At 42.8% G+C, this 18,821-nt stretch overlaps 2 protein-coding genes across 5 annotated transcripts in view; one reads left to right on the top strand and one right to left on the bottom strand.

Annotated features, from left to right (window-relative positions):
• GRB2 (growth factor receptor bound protein 2) overlaps window positions 1-1,182 on the bottom strand; it is a gene marked incomplete in the record, with an annotated part of 87,277 nt that extends 86,095 nt beyond the window's left edge. Inside the window, 1 exon segment of one of the 2 annotated variants that reach the window (XM_034789884.1) lies at window positions 1,041-1,182. 2 annotated transcript variants of the gene reach the window in all.
• A 13,886-nt stretch (window positions 1,183-15,068) lies between these two features.
• Window positions 15,069-18,821, top strand: part of TMEM94 (transmembrane protein 94) — a 92,722-nt gene continuing 88,969 nt past the window's right edge. The window contains exon 1 of one of the 3 annotated variants that reach the window (XM_034790136.1): window positions 15,069-15,214. The gene's annotated coding sequence lies outside the window, so the exon portion shown is untranslated. The remainder of the gene's footprint in view (window positions 15,215-18,821) is intronic. The other 2 variants (XR_004648176.1, XM_034790137.1) reach the window with 2 other exon arrangements.

Here is an 18,821-nt window from a genome sequence, read left to right as displayed (position 1 = left end):
CCTGTTTCTTAAAACTGTATGAAAAAAACCACACCCACAGACCTCAACCAGGAAGTGACAAAACACCACAACACCCCTCCCTCCCCCCCCCCCAAAAAACAATACCACATGGACAAAGAGAGAAAAATCTGAAATACCTCTCCCTACCTCCACCCCAAAGACCATATGTGAAGCATGAGTTTATGGACTCTATCAGAAGTGGTAAACATTCACACCTTCCAGACCAAAAACCTTCCCATAACATTTTATCATCAGAACTGGCCTGAAATCACATGGAGTCCCAACTGAATATCAAAAATGGGCACCCAACATAAGATAAGGCAAACTACAACACTTAGCAAGCCTACAAATTGCTATAGGGAAACTGGCCCATGATTTCCCTCTCAAACCAGTTCCACCCTCAAAAGAGTACTGAACTGGCAGTAGGGTTCATCTTTCCGGTAATTCACCTGGAACTAGGAGATGGAAAAAAAAAAAAAAACCCAGGACAGTATTTGCATCTATTACTTGGGTTGGACCAACCTTGCTGCTTTCAATTAAATCCCTGCTCCAATGAGAAGCTTCTAGCTGCAATTAAGAAATGACAGGAGCTGCAGAGGCATAAGGCCCGCAGCTCTGGGACTAAGGAGGTGAGCACGGCGGAAATGCCCAGAGGCATGGCCCTATGATGTCAGCCTCCCCCCTGCCCCCGCCAGGAATGGGTCAAGTCCTGGAGAAGAAGTGGCCGGTTCCCAAAACGCTAAGGGTTTCAGGGGACCAGTGACAGGGCGGTCATATGCGTGAGGCAACGGCCCTAGGAGCCGGGGGGCAGCGGCAGGGTCCCTGGGGGGCACAGGGCAGCAGCAGGGTCCCTGGGGGCCGGGGCCTTGACCTCCCACACCCGGTCGGGGGGCGGACCCCCGGGGCGGAGGCCCTGGGAAACGCCTCTGCCCCCGATCCGGAGTCTACGGCCAGGCGGGTGGCTCTGAAGGCGGCGCCACGGGGCCCATCCGAGCCCCGCGTGCCGCCGCCCCCCGACAGGGCCTCCCCGTCCCACTCACCGTGTGGCGCTGGGGCTCCGCTCCGAGCGGCCCCGCCGATCCCAGCTTCGCCCGAGCGCCCCTCCAGCTTCCGCTACAGCCCTCCCAGGAGCTCTCGCGAGACTGCCCCCAGCACCGGCAGGGCCTAGCGCTGTCAGGGCCACAACGCATGCGCAGCCTGGCTCGCCACCCGCGGCGGGAGGGCACTTGTCCACAAGCCCGCATGCGCGCTGCTTTGCTGGTCTAGCTCTGCTAGCCTTGAGGTGTGTGAGACTAGCGCGGTACATGTCAGTGCGCAAGCGCAACATCGGCTGCCTTACTGACGCTGCTGATACCAGTACGCCTGCGCAGGACCTTGCCCGACCCAGTGCAGTAGGCTATAGAGTCTCCAGTGAGGCAGGGCCTTATTGTGCTGGACATGGTACAGACACAGTTGGTCCCTATCCTGAGGAGCTGACAGGCTCAAGACAAGTGTCCCACGAAGGGTGGCGAGAGGGATACAGTCAGACAGGTTTAATAGAGATATGTATTTGCATTTTTATTACAGATTAAATGCCAGTTCTCCTCCCTATCTGACCCTCATCTCAGCCATCATCTACTGGTAGATTTCTCACAGGCATCACAGCAGAAATGGGTTGTGAGGAGAGATTTGAAGGAGGGGGAAAAAGCAGGGGCCCTACAGAGGGCAGTGGCAGCACTCTCCAGGCAGAAGGGGCAGCATGGAAAAAGGCACAGAGACTTCCCATGAGAAGCTGACAAACCGGTGAATAAAACTGGTGTCCTTGGCAGAAGCGTGGAGAGGATACAAGTTGGGAAGAGACAAGCTGGCAGGTAGAGGGGGTCAGAGCTGTAGAGGATAAGGAGCCTGAATTTTATTTGGTGAAGCAGAAGAAACCAGGGGTGTGATTCAGAGACTGGTGTGGTCAAGTCACCTCACCCTTCTGTCCTAGTGTCCCCATCTGTAAAGGGGATTAATAATATTTATCCACACATCTTCTAGGGGTGTTCTGAAGATTTAATAGTTAATGTTGGTACAATGTTTTAACAATGAATGTTTATTATAAAACACCACAAAAATGCTAAGTACTCTGAATAATAAGGCTCTAGCTGTTTCAAATGGGGCATACAGCATTAGTGGGGACTTTTGCAAATGTTGGCCTTACTCCCTCTGTGCCTCAGTTCCATATCTATAAAATGGGAGTAATATTTCTCTCACAGTGGAGTTGTGGAGATAAATTCATTACAGTTGGTGAAGCATTTAGAAACTATAGAAAAGCCAATGAGAACATTAATAATATATTCACAGCAGAGGTGGGATGGTGTGTAGTAAATAAGATATGAGCAACACATTGAATTATGAGGACAAAAAGAAACATTGTATAGCTATCCATTCAGTGAGTACCATCCATCTTGTGCATTTAGTGAAGCAGGGGTCTCATGGAAAAATTGAATGTGATCATGTAATTAAAGAGTGCTTCATGATGCATATGCACAAGAGAGCAGAATTCTTTCTCTCTCTGCTTGCTTTTTTTGGGGGTAATATAATTTTAAAAAAATTAATTACAGTATACCTTGAAGCAGTTGCCTAGGTAAAAGTCTGGCTTGGAGTCCTTGACAAAGCCAACCCTTTTTAGAAGAGTTAGTTTTTCTCTTGCTGTCAAATGAGAAGGCTCCTTTTAAAAACAGAAGCTTTTTTACAGCTGTACTCCTACTGCCATGGTCCTGGTGCACGGAGGCAGCCCTTCAGTCCTTATCAATCAGTTTTTGGAGGTAGTTATTAACTAGAGACCAAATAGAGAGGACTTTTTTTCAGGATTCCAGGTCTGTGAATGTGGGTTCTAGGTGTGGCATACATGGTATTAACTAGAGATGAGCCCATGCTGCAGCATTCAGACCTAGGTTTACCCAAATGTCAGGGTGCTCTGGGTGCAAGTTTTTCATTCAAGTCCCTCTCTAGTGTTGGAATAGATATTGAATGTTTTAATTTGTATTTTTAATGATTATGTATCACAGAAAGTCATATATTCTGAGTTTACAATGAGGCTGGACAGCATTGGCCTTTTTACACCTGTAGGTCTGTTGGTCTCCCTGTGAATATACTGGAAAGATTACAGATCCGTACATGAAGAGTAGGCTAGCATATCAAAATATGCCTCCTAAAATGGATCATGGATGTTTTCCTCCTCAGTTGTGCTTCTGCAAAGATCCAGTCTGCTAATGTGTCAATTCTAAATGTTTGAGCAGTTGGAGACAAATTCTGGGATTATTTGGAGATGAAGGTTTGTGCCTTAAATCAATGGAAAGACAACTCCCCCCTCAGAACAACACTATCCTTCAAGGGCTTTAATTTCCTCTTGCTCTAGGTTGGACTCACACCTTCCCCCTACCACACACAGGCTTTTAATTGGGAATTATTCAAACGCTGAACTGGAGAGGTGAGTGGAATGAATGTTATGGAGGTTGAGGGTATTCCAAATGTTGTTGCAATTATTATCCCACATTTTACATATAAAGCAGTCCTAGAGGTTAAGTGACATCCAAGATCATATAATGAGTCAGTGCCACAATCAGGGAATAGAATCCAAGAGCCCTAGTTCTCAGTCCCCAACATTAGGCACTAGAGCACACTATAAAGTCTCTGGTTTCACGTGTGATCTCAAAGTGGCAATTTGGGAATCTTGTGACAAGATGCCATATCAGTTATAGAAAAGGAAAAAAATATAGCAGGTATTAACTAGCTGGAAAAAGAGGTAGATATAGCCAACAGCTGTCAGTTGTAAAATGGTTGCTTTAGGGGTGCAGCTGCTTGCCTTTGCTCCAAAAAGGCATTGGGGGGGGGTCTTATAAGAGGGCAAACCTGTAGTAAGAAGAGTTAGTAGGAAGTCAGAGGATTGTAAGGAAGGTGCTGTTGATAAAGGAATTGCTTTGGTATTTGTTTATCCTATACTGATTAACTGAGTAGGTACTAACAGTATACATACTAGTCAATGGATAGTGGTGTTTTTTGTTTTGGCTTTAGGTAGTGTAGTATTCTCTTGTAACTACAGTGGGGAAGAGAGAGAGTGCTGCTATAGTTAAAATGGAAATCCTGGCCCAACCTTAATGAGTAAAAAGGAGAGTCTGTGACTGTGTCTAAAGGATCAGTTTTCAGAATTTTATTGTAGTTTATGAATTGCTTGACTATTCTATGGTAGTTTGTCATGATAAAGTGTAATCTCAATTAGTTATGACTATTTTAAGAACTGCCATCTGAGTAAAATTTGTCTAATGTCTGACATTTCCTTTGGATCCCTTTTTAAAATGTCCTAGAACAGTCGGGGGTATAAAATTAAATGTGCGATTCTTTGCTATGAATAGATTGGAAGAATGTTTGTTGAAAGGTGAAACATATTTTTGTATAAACAGTTATTTCAGGCTTAAAATTACTATTTGGAATGTTGACACAATGTTACTGAGCAAGGTCAACATTGTTACTGATGACATACGGTATAATGGTAGCATAGGTGATATGTTGATACATTGTTACTGTAGACACAAGTCATAATTCGGATATGCATCCGAAGAAGTGGGCTGTAGTCCACGAAAGCTTATGCTCTAATAAATTTGTTAGTCTCTAAGGTGCCACAAGTACTCCTGTTCTTTTTGCGGATACAGACTAACTCGGCTGCTACTCTGAAACAAGTCATAAAGACAGCATTAGTGTTCTTTTGACACAATGTGTTTGTCCTAAGTCTGTTAATATATGAGACCTATTGCTAGGGCCCTACCAAATTCATGGTTCATTTTGGTCAATTTCACAAACATAGGGTTTTAAAAATTGTAAATTTCATTATTTCAGTTATTAACATTTGAAATTTCAGGGTGTTGTCATTATAGGGGTCCTGACCCCAAAAGGAGTGTGTGTGGGGGGGGGTGTCACAAGGTTATTGTAGGGAGGTTGTGGTACTGCTATCTTTACTTCTGCACTGCTGCAGGCGGCAGTGTTGTCTTCAGAGCTGAGCAGCTGGAGAGCGGTGGCTGCTGGCCAGGAGCCCAGCTTTGAAGGCAGAGCTGCCACCAGCAGCAGCAAGCATGGTATGGTATTGACGCTCTGACTTCTGTGCTGCTGCTTGTGGGGCACTGCCTTCAGAGCTGGGCACCTGGCCAACAGCCGCCACTCTCCGGCCACCCAGCTCTGAGGCAGCACAGAAATAAGGTGGCAATACCATGATCCCCCTAAAATAACCTTGCGACCCCCCTGCAACTCCCCTTTGGGTCAGGACCTCCAATTTGAGAAATGATGGGAGATCTGTATAGTATAGGGTAAAAGCACACAAAAGACCAGATTTCATGGGGGGAGGGGACAGATTTCATGCTCCATGATGCATTTTTTATGGCCGTGAATTTGGTAGGACCCTACCTATTGGTTACTACTACACTTCAGGATTTCAGAAGACACAATTGTAACCCAACCTAATACAGTGTGGCTTTGTCCCTCTGTAGTCCTAGACCACAGATTGTGGTTTTTGAGTCTGTTTCTGCCTTTGAAGTGGTCCTTTCTCTCCAGCGATAGAGGCTTATGCTTTTAGACCCAGAGCTGCCAGGTTCACTACTATATAACGGAATGATTCTGGATGTAGGGTTGACTGGGATGCAACTTTTCCTAAACTACTAGAAGTTGGAACTCCTGCTGCATGTCATTCAAAGGTTAACTTTCTCTAGAGTTGCAGTAAATTCATGAATTTAGCCTAGGGCCTTTCTTAATATACCCGGTCCCTCAGTAAGTATCTCCATAATGTACTACAGAAGATGTACAGTTCATGCTCCTGAGTTTTGCCACTACATCAGTGCTGCTGAGCGCACTAAACATACTACTTCTGTGGAATGCTAATGTGACTGGCTACAACTAACTAGCAAGATATTCTAGACCCGCTTTCTTTGTTTTGTTTTAAATTAGTGGGAAAATGGCCTGTTACTCCATCTTGCTGAGAGAGAGCGACTCATTAAACTTCCAAGCCAGTGTTAGAAGCTAGCTCAAAAGTGGCATAGCTTGAATTGGAGCCCAGAGGCCTCAGCTTCAAATAAGGCAGCAGCTGGGAGTCTTTGTCTGCCACAGTGGTGGGGAAAGCATTGGAATTAAAGGAGAGGTGTAGTCAGAAATATAAATGTGCTTCTTAAAGAAAAAAAAACTTAATAACCCACATATTTGCTGTCTGTGTGTCTTTTACTCCTATCTGTTCCATCTAATGACAACCATAGACTTTTAGACCTAAGGAACGGATATGTCTGTTCCCTCTACTACCAAACATAGGCCTTTAGACCTATGGAACTGATACATCTCTGAAAGAGGAAGCTAGAGTGTGTTCTACCTCATGCATTATCAGCAAAAAAATAATTAACAAGGTTATGGTTGTAGAATCTTGCAGTGGTGATGTTGCAAGAAGCAACATCCCATTGGGGCTGTCAGATCACCAAGTGGAGTAGCAGGGCTGCAGCCAGATAAGTACACAAAACTGACCTGGAAAAGTCATTTAAGGTTGAATGTGGAACCCTGATTCTTGCTGCTTGGTCAGATGGAAAAGGAGATCACTAGCACTGTCTGGAGCAAGATCAGCTGTCTGCAAACTGGCACTGTAAAATGAGAAGTAGTTAGGGGAAAACTTGCTCTGTCTGGATAGGGCATTGGACTTGTGAGTAAGAGAGCTGGATTCTACTCGTATCTCTGCCAGTGACTTGTTGTGTGAACTTGGGCAAGTCACTTCACTGCTCTGCACATCTGTTTCTCCTCCCATTCTTTGTCTTGTCTATTTAAATTGTAAGCTCTTGAAGGCAGAGACTATCTCATGTTTGTATAGTTCCTGTGCAACTGATTTTAGTTGGGGCCTCTAGGTGCTACTCTAATACAAATAATTATGGGAAGCAGGCTATTGGCTATAGGTGGTAGGAACTATCAGCAATAATCAAAGACAGATTTAACTGGGAAAGAGAACATTTATTCTATTGGCATTTACTGTAGTTCTAGGACAAAACTTTGAATGGTTGCCCTACAGTTCCTTCCTGTTGCCTCTACATTTAGCGCTGCTACAACTAGCTTCACAAATATTGAAAGACTATGCTCAAAAATGATTTGTAGTTGCTTGTTGCTTTTTAAATTTTGAACACATTTTTCCTTATCTCGGCAAAGGCACCAGTCCTCAATGAGCCCTACATCCATACCAGTTTCAAGCCTCAGCCATTTTTACTATAACCAGATTTAAAATGAAATGGTGGTTAAAATACTTTTTACTGTTGGAATTCTCCCCCCCCCCTCCCCACACACACATGTAACTTGAAAACAGCTGAAGGGATTTTAATCAAGCTTTCAAAAAACCAACAACTTTAGGCAGAGCCCATACACTGAATACTACATCCCGAAGGACAAATGTTCAGGACAAGTGTGAATATAACAGAAAGTGTTTTTCTGCCTTAGTTATGGTGAGGGTTACCATTACTTGCTTTAATACTACCCAAGAGAGGATAGGGATATAGCAAGGAATAAACAGGTGAAGCTCCTGGGGAAATGTCTAGGCCAAAATCAGCACTGTCAGAAGCAGTGGTGCAAGTTACACATCTGCAGCCCAATCATTCCATTAATTGCAATTATGAATATTACAAGTCAATGGGGATGCTCACAAGTAACTGATGTGACTGCAAGTAAGTCTATCAGAAGAAGTGTGTAAGTGGTGAATGCATTGACTTGGCATTCAGCAGATTTTCAAAATGAGGGCCTAGGTAATGAAAGGAGTTGTAACAAGAAAAGCAGCTAACGGGCATGTATCATAAAACAGCACCCCACATGTGCATCTGCATCTGTACTCCTGCACTTTAACTATGCCCAGACCATACTCAATGCTCCTGGAGCCAAATTCAGACTTGATGTAAGCAGTTAGAAATCTCAGTGATTACAATGGAAGTTTACATGCTTATGTCAGGGGCTGTATTTGGCCTCCATAGGATACCAAGCTGGTACAAATTACACTTGTTTTTGCACACCACTCTCCTCCTAAATGCTAACACGCAAATTACACTGCTTTGCAACTTACATTAACATGTAACTCACATCACCATTTATGTCACAGCTGAATTGTCTTGAAGGCTTCTGATCTCTTGAGAGAGTACCTCCAGCATCTTCCAGGGTCCTTTAGCCACAGATTATATCAAAGATGAAAGGGTGCTGGCGTAGTTTACTTGGCCAGTGCAGCGATTTCCCCTGAGAATTGCTAGCCAACTAGACTTCCCCCTCCAAGCTGTCTATAGCATGGCTTTCTGACATGGTTTATGTAAAATAAAACTTGTTGAAACCCTAAACTAGATTGTTTCAGTCATAACATGGACAGGAACTCAGTGGCCCACAGAACTGTTAAATTGATTAATTCTGTTCTGCACCATACAGGCTCAATGAAAACTTCCCTAGAGAAAGTTACAAGAATGGGAGATGAGAGCAAAATTTAGTTTTCTACCTAGACTGCAATTAGAGAGAGGAGGAAGAAAATGGCTGATGAAACGTAGTTTTTAATCTTCTATCATTGATGTGTATTTAAAGTACAGGAATAGTTCAATATCTGATGCAACCTTCATCAGGGGACTGTATTCTACTTTGGAAGGGGAATGGTTTGGATTATCTAAATAGTCTTTTCTACCTTGGGCTTCTGTGGTTTATATGTTTAAAATTACTGCTCTTGTTGTGTGGCAACATATTAAATCTCAATAGGTATGGGGAACTAAGCTCTGCCTCATCTTGGATCTTCCTATAGAATGAAGTATACGTTAGTTGAGAAGTATGTATATTTCATATCTCTAATATGAGCTACGGAGAGGTCTTATGAAGCTAAACACAGGAATGGCTGCCAGGAACTTGTGATTTCTAATCCAGCTCCACCACTAAATTCTCTCTCTATACTGCAGTTAATCAGCCATGGTTGGCCTGTGTCAGCTGAGTTGGGCTTGGGCTACAAGATTGTTTAATTGCAGCATAAACATTTGGGCTTGAGCTGGAGCCTGGACTCCATGAGGGGGAAGGGCCCCAGAGCCCAAGCTCCAAACCGAGCCCAACTGTCTACACTGCATTCAATAGCTCTAAAGCCTGAGCCCCGTGAGCCTGAGTTAACTGACATGGGCTAATTGAGGGTGTTTAATTGCAGTGCAGACATACCCTCTGTGGCCCTGGGTAAGTCACTTGAATGTTCTGCTTTAGTTTCCTCATCTCATCTGTAAAATGGGGGTAATATCTATCTCACAAGTGTTTTAATCTATAAAATGTCCTCCCACAGACAGAGGAGGGAAGCACTTTACTCCTCTGCTAGAGCCCTCCAAAAATCTCCGTTCTATAATCTTCACCCTCATCCATAATACTGCTGCCAGTCTCCTCACAAGTCAGAACCTGTCACCCACAGAAATTGTAGCGTGAGTGGCTTAATGGGTAAGGCTCCTTAAAGCGGAGACTGTGGCCTTGAGTCAGCTAGAGTGGAGTCTCTTAAAAGCACCTGGTGCTATACAAATTATAAAATACATGTAAATGCCAATTATCTGGCTCAGAAGACACTTCCAGATTTCAAAACAACTTTTTTTTCAACGACATTCTGAGTTTGGGGAGAATATTTCCATAGATCATCCAAATCATATATAGACTGGTTTCTGATAACCAGGATTTGCATGTAATAAACTCTTTGAAGAAACTGAAGAAGAAAGATGTATTTTTCCCAAGAAAATGATTCAGGCAAACTGCTGTGCAGAATGTAGAGTGGGTGTGGATAATCCTTTGACATACCCCAGATAATTTTTCTAGTAAGCTAAAAGTTTCATGCCATAACATTATTCTGGCAGCTATAGGAGAAGCTGTGACCCGCCTTATACCTCTGTGTCTACAGGAGAAGAAGAAATAAACTGGGTGAGGCAAATATGGGAATGCTGGGAATGTAGGCACAGCAAATAGGGAATGCTGGGAATGAGATAGCAGAGATTCTTGTTGCAAGAACATCATCTTTTTTGCCTCTTCCCTCCCACTTCAATCCCTGAGCTAGCATCAGCATGAAAATCAAGCTCTTACAGCCTACATGTCCCAATCTGAAGCCCTTCTATTAATGGCTCATTTGGTCCTTAAATGAGAATCTACTTTTTAAAAATTGTCCAGAGCTGCAGGGGTCTCATAAAATATCCCTCATGCCATAGAAAATACTGCGTATTTCCTGTACACTTCCAGCCTAGTTCCGAGAGTCACTAAGTACCCCTATTTCCCACTGAAATCTATGTAAATTGTATGTTCTCCGTGTCTCTCAGGATGAGGCCATGTGCAAACTTGGGGATGCTGTTTTTATAATAGAACACATGCATTATGTAGCACCAATATGTTGCCCTTCTGTAGCCCCATGTATTTTAAAAAACAATAATTAATGAAAGGTCACCATTGAGTAATTTAGGCCCCAAGCTTAGTTTTTGTACAAATAACATTTTACAAAACCTAATATTAATAAAGATATTACCATGATTTTTTAAAAATTAAATTCAAACAGATTTTGGGGTCTGGATTTAAACATTCCCCTGCAGTATCTGCAGCCTATGCATTGCAGGATTATGCTAATGCAAGAGAACCAGACAATGGAAACTGCTAGACAGAAAAAAGAAAGTGACTAGTCTGTTTCCACTGTCCATGCGGAGAAAAGCAAAGTAATAAACAGATAGCACAATTGATGACCTACAAATGAGATGTTTAAAATTCTTTCAGTTTTTAGTAATCTAAATTAGTAGTAACACACATAAGGGCGGAGAGAGAGAGAGAGTGTGTGTGAGAGAGAGAGAGATTTAACCTGATATTGTCCCTGCAAGTATTATTATTCTACAAATGGGAAATTGAAGCAAAGAAAGGTTAAGGGACTTGCCCAATGTCTTACACTAAGTCAGTGTCCAAACTGGCAATAGAATCCAAAATTCCTGACTTCTAGTTCATTGTTCTAACCATTAGACTACTCTCTCCCTTAGGAAATCTAAGTCATTACCACAGTCTGTTTTTTTAATGGGTCCATCCAAGTGTAGTAAACAAATGTTGGTGCTTGTGAACCAGACAGAGCAGCCAATCTGCCAAGATTATGCTCCTCAAATGTAACAGTTACAGATGTCAAGAGTGCTTGTAAAGCAGCTTAAACATCACCTGCAATAAACAGGGATTGTTCTGACTTTTACAGGCCAGAAAACAAAACTCAGACAGGCCTCTAAATCAGAAAATAAATAAATAAATAAATCAGGAGCCTTGCAATGAAGCCGTGAGAGCTGGGAAGAATGTAATAAAGGCAGATTCTCTGCCTTACTACGTGTGTTTCTATGGTCACAAAGAGAAGAAAGGACATGATTGCTGTAAAAATGAGAACCTTGTGGCCAGTATTGCTATACCTGGGACCCAGAATGCACAATAAGAGTTAGCCATTGCTGACGTTAGGAAACAAAACAATGAAACAAGAGTTGGCTAGCCCCTAAAGAATCTATTTATAACTCTGGAAGAACCTGTAAAAGGGAATTAGGTATAGCTAGAGTGTGCCATCTCCCTTTCTTTAGTACAAAAGGGCCTCTGCTTTCCTCCTTTTACCCAGTTTAATCATCTGTCACTTTCACTACAGCTTGGAATAGTCAGTTAAATTTCCTTTCATGAGAAAAACAAAGCAGATTCTGTTTTTTAGTAAAGCCATAAAAAAGCAGAATACACATCTAATATGGAGCATGTAATATGTATATGTACCTTCTATATAAATATACATTAAGTTAAATATAATTGGGAAAAAAACACAACACCCTGTAATCAGTGTTGCCCAGATGAAATGAATATTCCAACTGCTGCCCACCATCACCCTTAGATGGTATTAGTCAACTCTTGTATATTTTTTTTTAAGTAACCCCTTTCCAATCACTTTTTCATTTAATTTCTCTCATCATCATACAAACTTCAAAATATTGTCATTTTCTAACATCTGACATAAAACATATAGAAAAAATTAGCCAGAGCAATTAATTATTTTTTGAATGTAAGAATTCCCCTCTACCAGTTTTAAGTTATTTTAAATTATTTTGCCTTATTGCTTATACATGCTACACAATGAAACATTTGATTAAAAACCTCTTCAATGCCTTGCTACAGAGCTCCAGACACAGTAAAAGAGAAAAGGAAAGGACATTTTGCATACAGTACCTGCTTTAAAGTGCTCCCACTCAAATTCTCATTTCAGCACTACCAGCAGCAGCACATTCTGACTGGGGCTGACTGAAAGGCACATGCAGAGAGGTCAAATAGTTCCCTTGGAACTGTCGCCTATTGCAAACCATTCAGAAGGCGGAAGCTTACTGCAAATTGAGCTGTAGCTCTATCAGCACATATGTTATCATCCCAAGAGGAGATAGTGTATCCCTACACCAAAGGCACTAGGAGCATGAATACAATATTTTCAGACTGTGCATATCGGCTTGCAATAATGAAACAATTACCACTAATTCCTATTACATGCACATCTTCCCTACCACAATGGCGCTGCAGGCCTGTATGAAGTGAGTCAATAACAAAAAGAAAAGAAAAAGCATTTTGTAAATAGTTTTAGCAGCTAATTTGGAAAGTTATAGTAACTTGCTTAGCCATCCTGTTCTATACCCCTATATAAATATTGCAATGTTCTAGAGCAATCATCTAAAACCACTATTATAAGCCATAAAATTTGAGACCACTATTCTAGAATATTATAGTCTTTTTACAAAATAAAGATAAAAATCAGGAAATAGTTTTAAAGCTAAGCCACAAATAAATCAGTGTATCCCATTGCAGAACAGGTCTGTGTTCTGTGGGTTTTCAAGTACTCTAAACAATTGGCATGATTTTCTTTTAATCTCAGTTGACAATGATTCTTGATTAGGTATTTTCTATTCAGTTTTCCTTCTCTATCCCAATTCAGGAATAGGTAGGAATGAAATAATTTCTTTCTTAATCCTTCAGAAATTACAGGAGGGTTTAATTCCTGTGGGTTCCTGCTCTTCAGACCATCTTTATAATAATAATATTGTATTTCCATAATGCCGTTCATCCAAGAATCTCAAAATGCTTTAAAAACATTATTCGGTTCAGTCTCCAAACAACCCCAAGTGCTGGATATTATTAGACTTATTTTATATATGGGGAAACTGAGGCACAGAGACATTAACAGTCCAATCCATTAACCCCTCTGAGTGCAGAATTCCTGTTGACATCAATAGAAATTCCATATATGGAGTGTTTGTGGGATAAGGCCTATTAGTGAATTGTCCAAGATCACACAGTGAATCAGTCTCTGAGCCAGGATTAGAACCCCAAAGCCCTGACTCTGGTCCCCTGCTCCGTATCTACTTTCAACCTGACCTTTATTTAGAAAATATCTACAACTTAAATGTACTTAATTTATTTTAAAAAATCAAAAGAGGAACTAAAAAGATGTACATGTAGCATTAACACTGTTACAGCTCTTGTCCTCCTATACCCTCTTCACTTCCCTTTGCTTGTCATTTCCTGATGTTATGTATAATCTACATTGTAAAATATTCAGAAATCTGAATTTTATTTGCATCTAAAGCACCACGTGCATTTATGATGCCATGTAAGTACAGTAGAATCCTGATTGTTTTCCTAACTGCTTGGGCTCCACCAAATTGGTTTGGGTAACTAGGGGTTCAGAAAAATTTGAGTTTACGGGCCTCATTCATCAGCCTTCCAATTTACAGCCAGGTGCCTAAACTCAAATGTGCTGAAGTTAAACTTCTATGGAACTCTTAAGATCTGCAGGTATTTAACTCCAACACTATAGAAGTTAGGTGTTCCGCAGAACTGAAGCTTGGCCGCTTATAATTTACCATATTCCTGTCTCAAACTCCTTGCTTAATGGCCAACACATTTGTAGTTCAGAAAGAAGGCTTCAATTATGAAGGTTCAGTAAATCAGGATTCTACTGTAATAAATAATACTATAAATCACCACATCAACCTGGCTTTGATATTTGCAGCATTGTTCCAATTTTATTTTCAGACTTGAGAACATCCCCATTAGCCTTTCAAAAACATGAAGTGGAATCAAAAGAGGGGATAATGGCAGCTGAGGACATTTAAAAAGAGAGAGAGAGAGAGAGAGAATGTGTTTGTTTTAAAAACAGCCAACCCATCACAAATTCAACATTATGTGTAAAGCTTTCTATAGCTAAATAAAATATACTGTCTCTCTCCCTGCCCCTCACTTCCTCCATTTCCTTTTAAAGATCCTCATTCTTTAGGTTTCCATTTAGATGGACTTGATTTTTTTTTTCCTGATTTGGCTTGATTTCCCTTGTCTTTTAAACCTGCAGTGCTTTCTCGTTTCTTCTCTGTGCCCCACTCTCCTCCTTTATTCTTTCGCCTCTAGATTCATCTCCCTTTGCAGTCGCCTTAGCAGGGACCTCCTTTGCTCTCTAAACTCAGCAATGAGGATGTTGCAGAGGTACATCTGTAGGTGTCACCCTCCATATGCAACGATTTGATGACCTTGTGCGAATGACCCACAAAGTGGTGCTTGCTACTTTAACTTGCTACGAGTTGACAATATGCTCAGCGCTGTGCAAGGCGCAGGACACGCTCCCCGCTATGAAGAACCCGTTTGTGGGGTGTTCACTCCCCATGGGATATTGTCCTGGCCCTGTCACGGTGTTGTGGCATTATAGTGCCTCCTGCACATTGGCGGCAGCCGCAATGCTGCCCCTTGCAATAAGCGCAGGAGGTGGCAGCCTTTAGGGCCCGGGGCTCTGCCCTGCAGTTCTCCAGAGCACGCACAAACCCCTACGCGATGCTCAACGAGCTGCTCCAGTTGCAATCCATGGGCAGCAGCCCAAAGCTTTACCAGCACCAGACAGCTTCAGCACAGACCAGCTTGAAGAAAGGGCGGATGTACATCGTCTTGCTTTATCCGCATCGGACCTATCACAGTGCGGCCTACCGCAGCCCGGGCGGGATCTGACCAACCAGACGACGGCGTCTTGAGACGTGCCTGAAGTCGCACGCCTGGTACCTTGAAAAAAAAAAGGTGTATTTGCCAGTAACAAAGATGGCGGTTCTAGCGCTGTTGGAGTAGGTGGTGTGAGGCGCTGGCGGGGCGCCCTGAGGAGCTGCTCAGCGCGCCCGAGGGGGGACAGGGAAGAGTTCAGGGAAGGCCGGTAAGTACCGTGCAGGCAGCGGAATGACCAGCTGAGCAGTGTCCGACCTGGCCAGGGAGCAACACAGAGGAGATTCCCCTTCTCTCCCCACTGGACTCCTTGGGAGCTGGGGTTGCCGGGGTGGGAGCTGCTCTCCCCGGGGGCGGGGGGGGCTAGTTCCAGTTTGGCTGTGTTCACTTCTCGCTACCTTACTGGGCTCCCTGTGACCTAGGGGACTAGAGAAGGAGTTGCCAGGTTGGGAGCTGCCTGGGTGTCACATTGTGGGGATTAGCCACAGTTTGCCTGTATTCCCCTCCCCCATCTTTATCCCCTTGCCCCGAGACCTGGAGGTTTTATCTATAGAGCTGTGAGCGTCTCTCCTCATTGAGGTGGTTTGCAGGACTGGCAGCGTGCAGCATCACCACCCTATTTCACTCTGTTATTGCAAGTCCCCTACTATTGGGTATTTTTCTTAAATCCCCAGCTTCTGGAGTCATGTGATTACATCAAGTTTTGCTTTAATGCAGTCATTATCAAACTTTTGCACTGGTGACCCCTTTCACGCAGCAAGCCTCTGAGTGCGACCCCCCCCCCTTATAAATTAAAAACATGTTTTTGTATATTTAACACTATTATAAATGCTGGATGCAAAGCAGGGTTTGGGCTGGAGGTTGACAGCTCATGACCTCCCATGTAATAACCTTGCAAGCCCCTGAGGGGTCCCAGCCCCCAGTTTGAGAACCCCTGCTTTAGTTAAAAGAGTAAATTTTTTTGCTGGTATGGTTGAAAAATGTTACTCAGGTATACCATAAAGTTTCAAAAACCAGAAAAATGAAAATGAGAGAGAACCCTCAACATATATTGTTATTTTTAAAAGTCTGTCTCTTTGTGTGTGTGTGTGTGTGTGTGTGAGCCTTACAAATTATTTTTCAATGCTTAGGTTTGGTACTACTACAGTGGTGTTTTGTGACACATGATTACACTAGAGAACTTTACCTTTGCATGCACCTTCAATACTTGTACCACATTTTGCATCCACACATGAGCTTTCTTCCAATGCTGCACAATTTTTCCAGCACTGTTTCAGCTGCACTTGTTTTGAGCAAAGCCTCTGCAGTTGCAGCTCGCCTGAGTTCTTCTGCTCTGTTGCAACAGACTGAAAGCACTGCCATTTCAGCTGCCCTGGTGCAATTAGTCCTCCTAGCACAGGCCTGTAGTGTCTTCACTGAACTCTCTAATCAAGGCTCTGTTCTCCAGGACTTGGAAGAGAAGTGATATTTCTCTTTTGACAGAAAGCTGGATGGGAAGCTGCGCTTGGAACTCTGGAATGGGTATCAATGCAGTGTAACTGCAGGAGTGCAGGAAGTGCTGCAGGGACACAGTGGACCTGAAAGAGAATAGCTAGCATGTATGGTGCGCTTTGGCAACTTGCACTGCTTCATTTACATTATTGCATGTTGTAGTGGTGCAATTCTCAGCTGTGGACAAAGCTATTAGGGATTGGCTCAAAGTATAGATACTCCCTTATCCAGCTTGCCCTGGTGTTCCAGTAAACCCTAATGGGGAAGAGGGTCTGCACTGTGTCTCAGTTGCTATTTTTCCCAGTTCAGCTCTCCTACACTCATGCAGGCCTTTCTTGTTTTGCATCATCTTGCAGTTCATTTCCACTGTTTAACTGCATTGAATTTCCATTCTTTTAAAGGATTTGATCTTTCTAGTTCTGAGGCTGCATGTTGCGTCCATTGTGTTATTGAAATAAACTCCCTGCAGAGGCTTTCTTCCAGCTGAGGAAATTTAATTTCGTATTATTTATTATAGCATCAATGGACCCAACAGTGATCAGAGCACTATGTTGGGCATTGTACAAATATAGAATGAGAGAGCCCCCTGCCCTGAAGAGTTTATAATCTGAATAGACCAGCGAAGGCTGGAGGGAAGCGATAATATATACAAGCATCAGAAGAGATTTAAAAAACATGTTGTAGGCTTTAAATATCTCATTAAAACTCACTATAAAATGCTTCCTAGCAGGGAGAGCTTATAAATAACTGCTTTACGATCACCTGCACTAAAATGAGAACCTCTCTCCAAACGGCAAAGATTTTTCCATGGAAGGGTGGCTGCAGGTTTGAATTGTAGAAACTCATTGATTCATCTTTCCAAGGGAGATGCCTGTTCTGCTTGGCATTTACATTTGCATGATGCTTTTAGTAAGAGTAGGAAATTGCCCTGGTGTGCTTGTTCAAAATTCTTTCTCTTCGCCCCTATGCAGTTGTACAGGGTGCTGTCTGTAGGATTTCTGACACCCTCCATCCCCCATGTGGCTGAATTGCACAGACAGGTGTTGTGTATATAGTTTATAAAACACTTTGGGCTCCTTCATGATGGACGTTTTTACATTTATTTAAAATAACATACATTATTCCTTAATAGCTGCTGAACTTCCTTGAACTATAGTGCCTGCCAAAGTACAGTAGCTTCATCTGACTCACTTGTTGCATTACTGCATTGACTGTGTTCTAATTAGTGATATCAGCCAAGTATTCATAGTTGGCATACTTATTTTTCTATAAAATACTTTGTGTTCTGTACATGAATGCTTCACATGTCTTTAGTCTGTTTCATATCAAACCACTTTACAGACACACAAGCCTCAAAGCACCCCTTTTGGGGTAGGTATTATTCCCATTTTTACAAATGAGGAAACAGGTTAATTGTCTTGGCATAGGTCACGCAGCAGGTCAATGGCAGAGCTGGGAATAGAACCAAGGAGTCCAGACTCTCCTCACTGTAATCTCTAGACAGCATTACTGTTTGTTTTTTCTTTTCTGTGTCGTTGAGGTTTTGGTCTGGGCTGTATAATGTTCTCATGCAGTATCCAGACATGTAAGAAGCACATGCCCAGGGATTTGTTAGCGCTGGGTGGCGATGATTACTTGTCCAGTAAATGTGGAATCTTGGCTCTTTGTCCAGAATACTCCTGTGTGAATGGGGGAGGATGCCTTTCAAGGTGAGCTGGGGTAGATGGGTCCTGAGAAGGTGTGGCATGCATTACTATCTCCTCTCCACACACTACAATGAGTCAGCCCTGTAACTGCCCATCTTTGCCAATTTGTAGTGTGAGAATCTAGACCAGTGGTCTCCAAACTTTTTGATCGCGCACCCCTATTGGTAAAAAAATTTTTGAGCATGCACCCCCGCCGCACCGGCTCTACCATTTTTGCTGAAGCAAAAAAAAAAAGCCGCTCGGACTCCCGCCCGAATTGCCGCGCACCCCCAAGGATCCTCTTGCGCACCCCCTGGGGTGCACGCACCCCACTTTGGAGACTGCTGATCTAGACTGTAGATCCCGCATGCAAACTTGTTGCAATAATGTCCAAGTGATTGGATTGACCAGCACCATTCAGTCCTTCGCACAGAAGGGCTATACTTTGTTTTGAACTTATGAGAAACTTGAGTTAATTGGTGGTGTTCCTTTGATATTTGCTTCTGGGGAACTCTTGGAGAACAAAATCCCACAGACATTGCAGTTGTTAAATACCTGCAGGTGGTAACTATTGCAAGGAGAATTGGTCTGTGTCTATGTGGTTACACACAGTAACAGAATGTAGTTATGCATGCAGCACCC

Source organism: Trachemys scripta, chromosome 14 (genome assembly GCF_013100865.1).
Source record: "Trachemys scripta elegans isolate TJP31775 chromosome 14, CAS_Tse_1.0, whole genome shotgun sequence".
NCBI lineage: Eukaryota > Metazoa > Chordata > Testudines > Emydidae > Trachemys > Trachemys scripta.
This window is presented reverse-complemented; position numbering and strand designations above follow the sequence as displayed.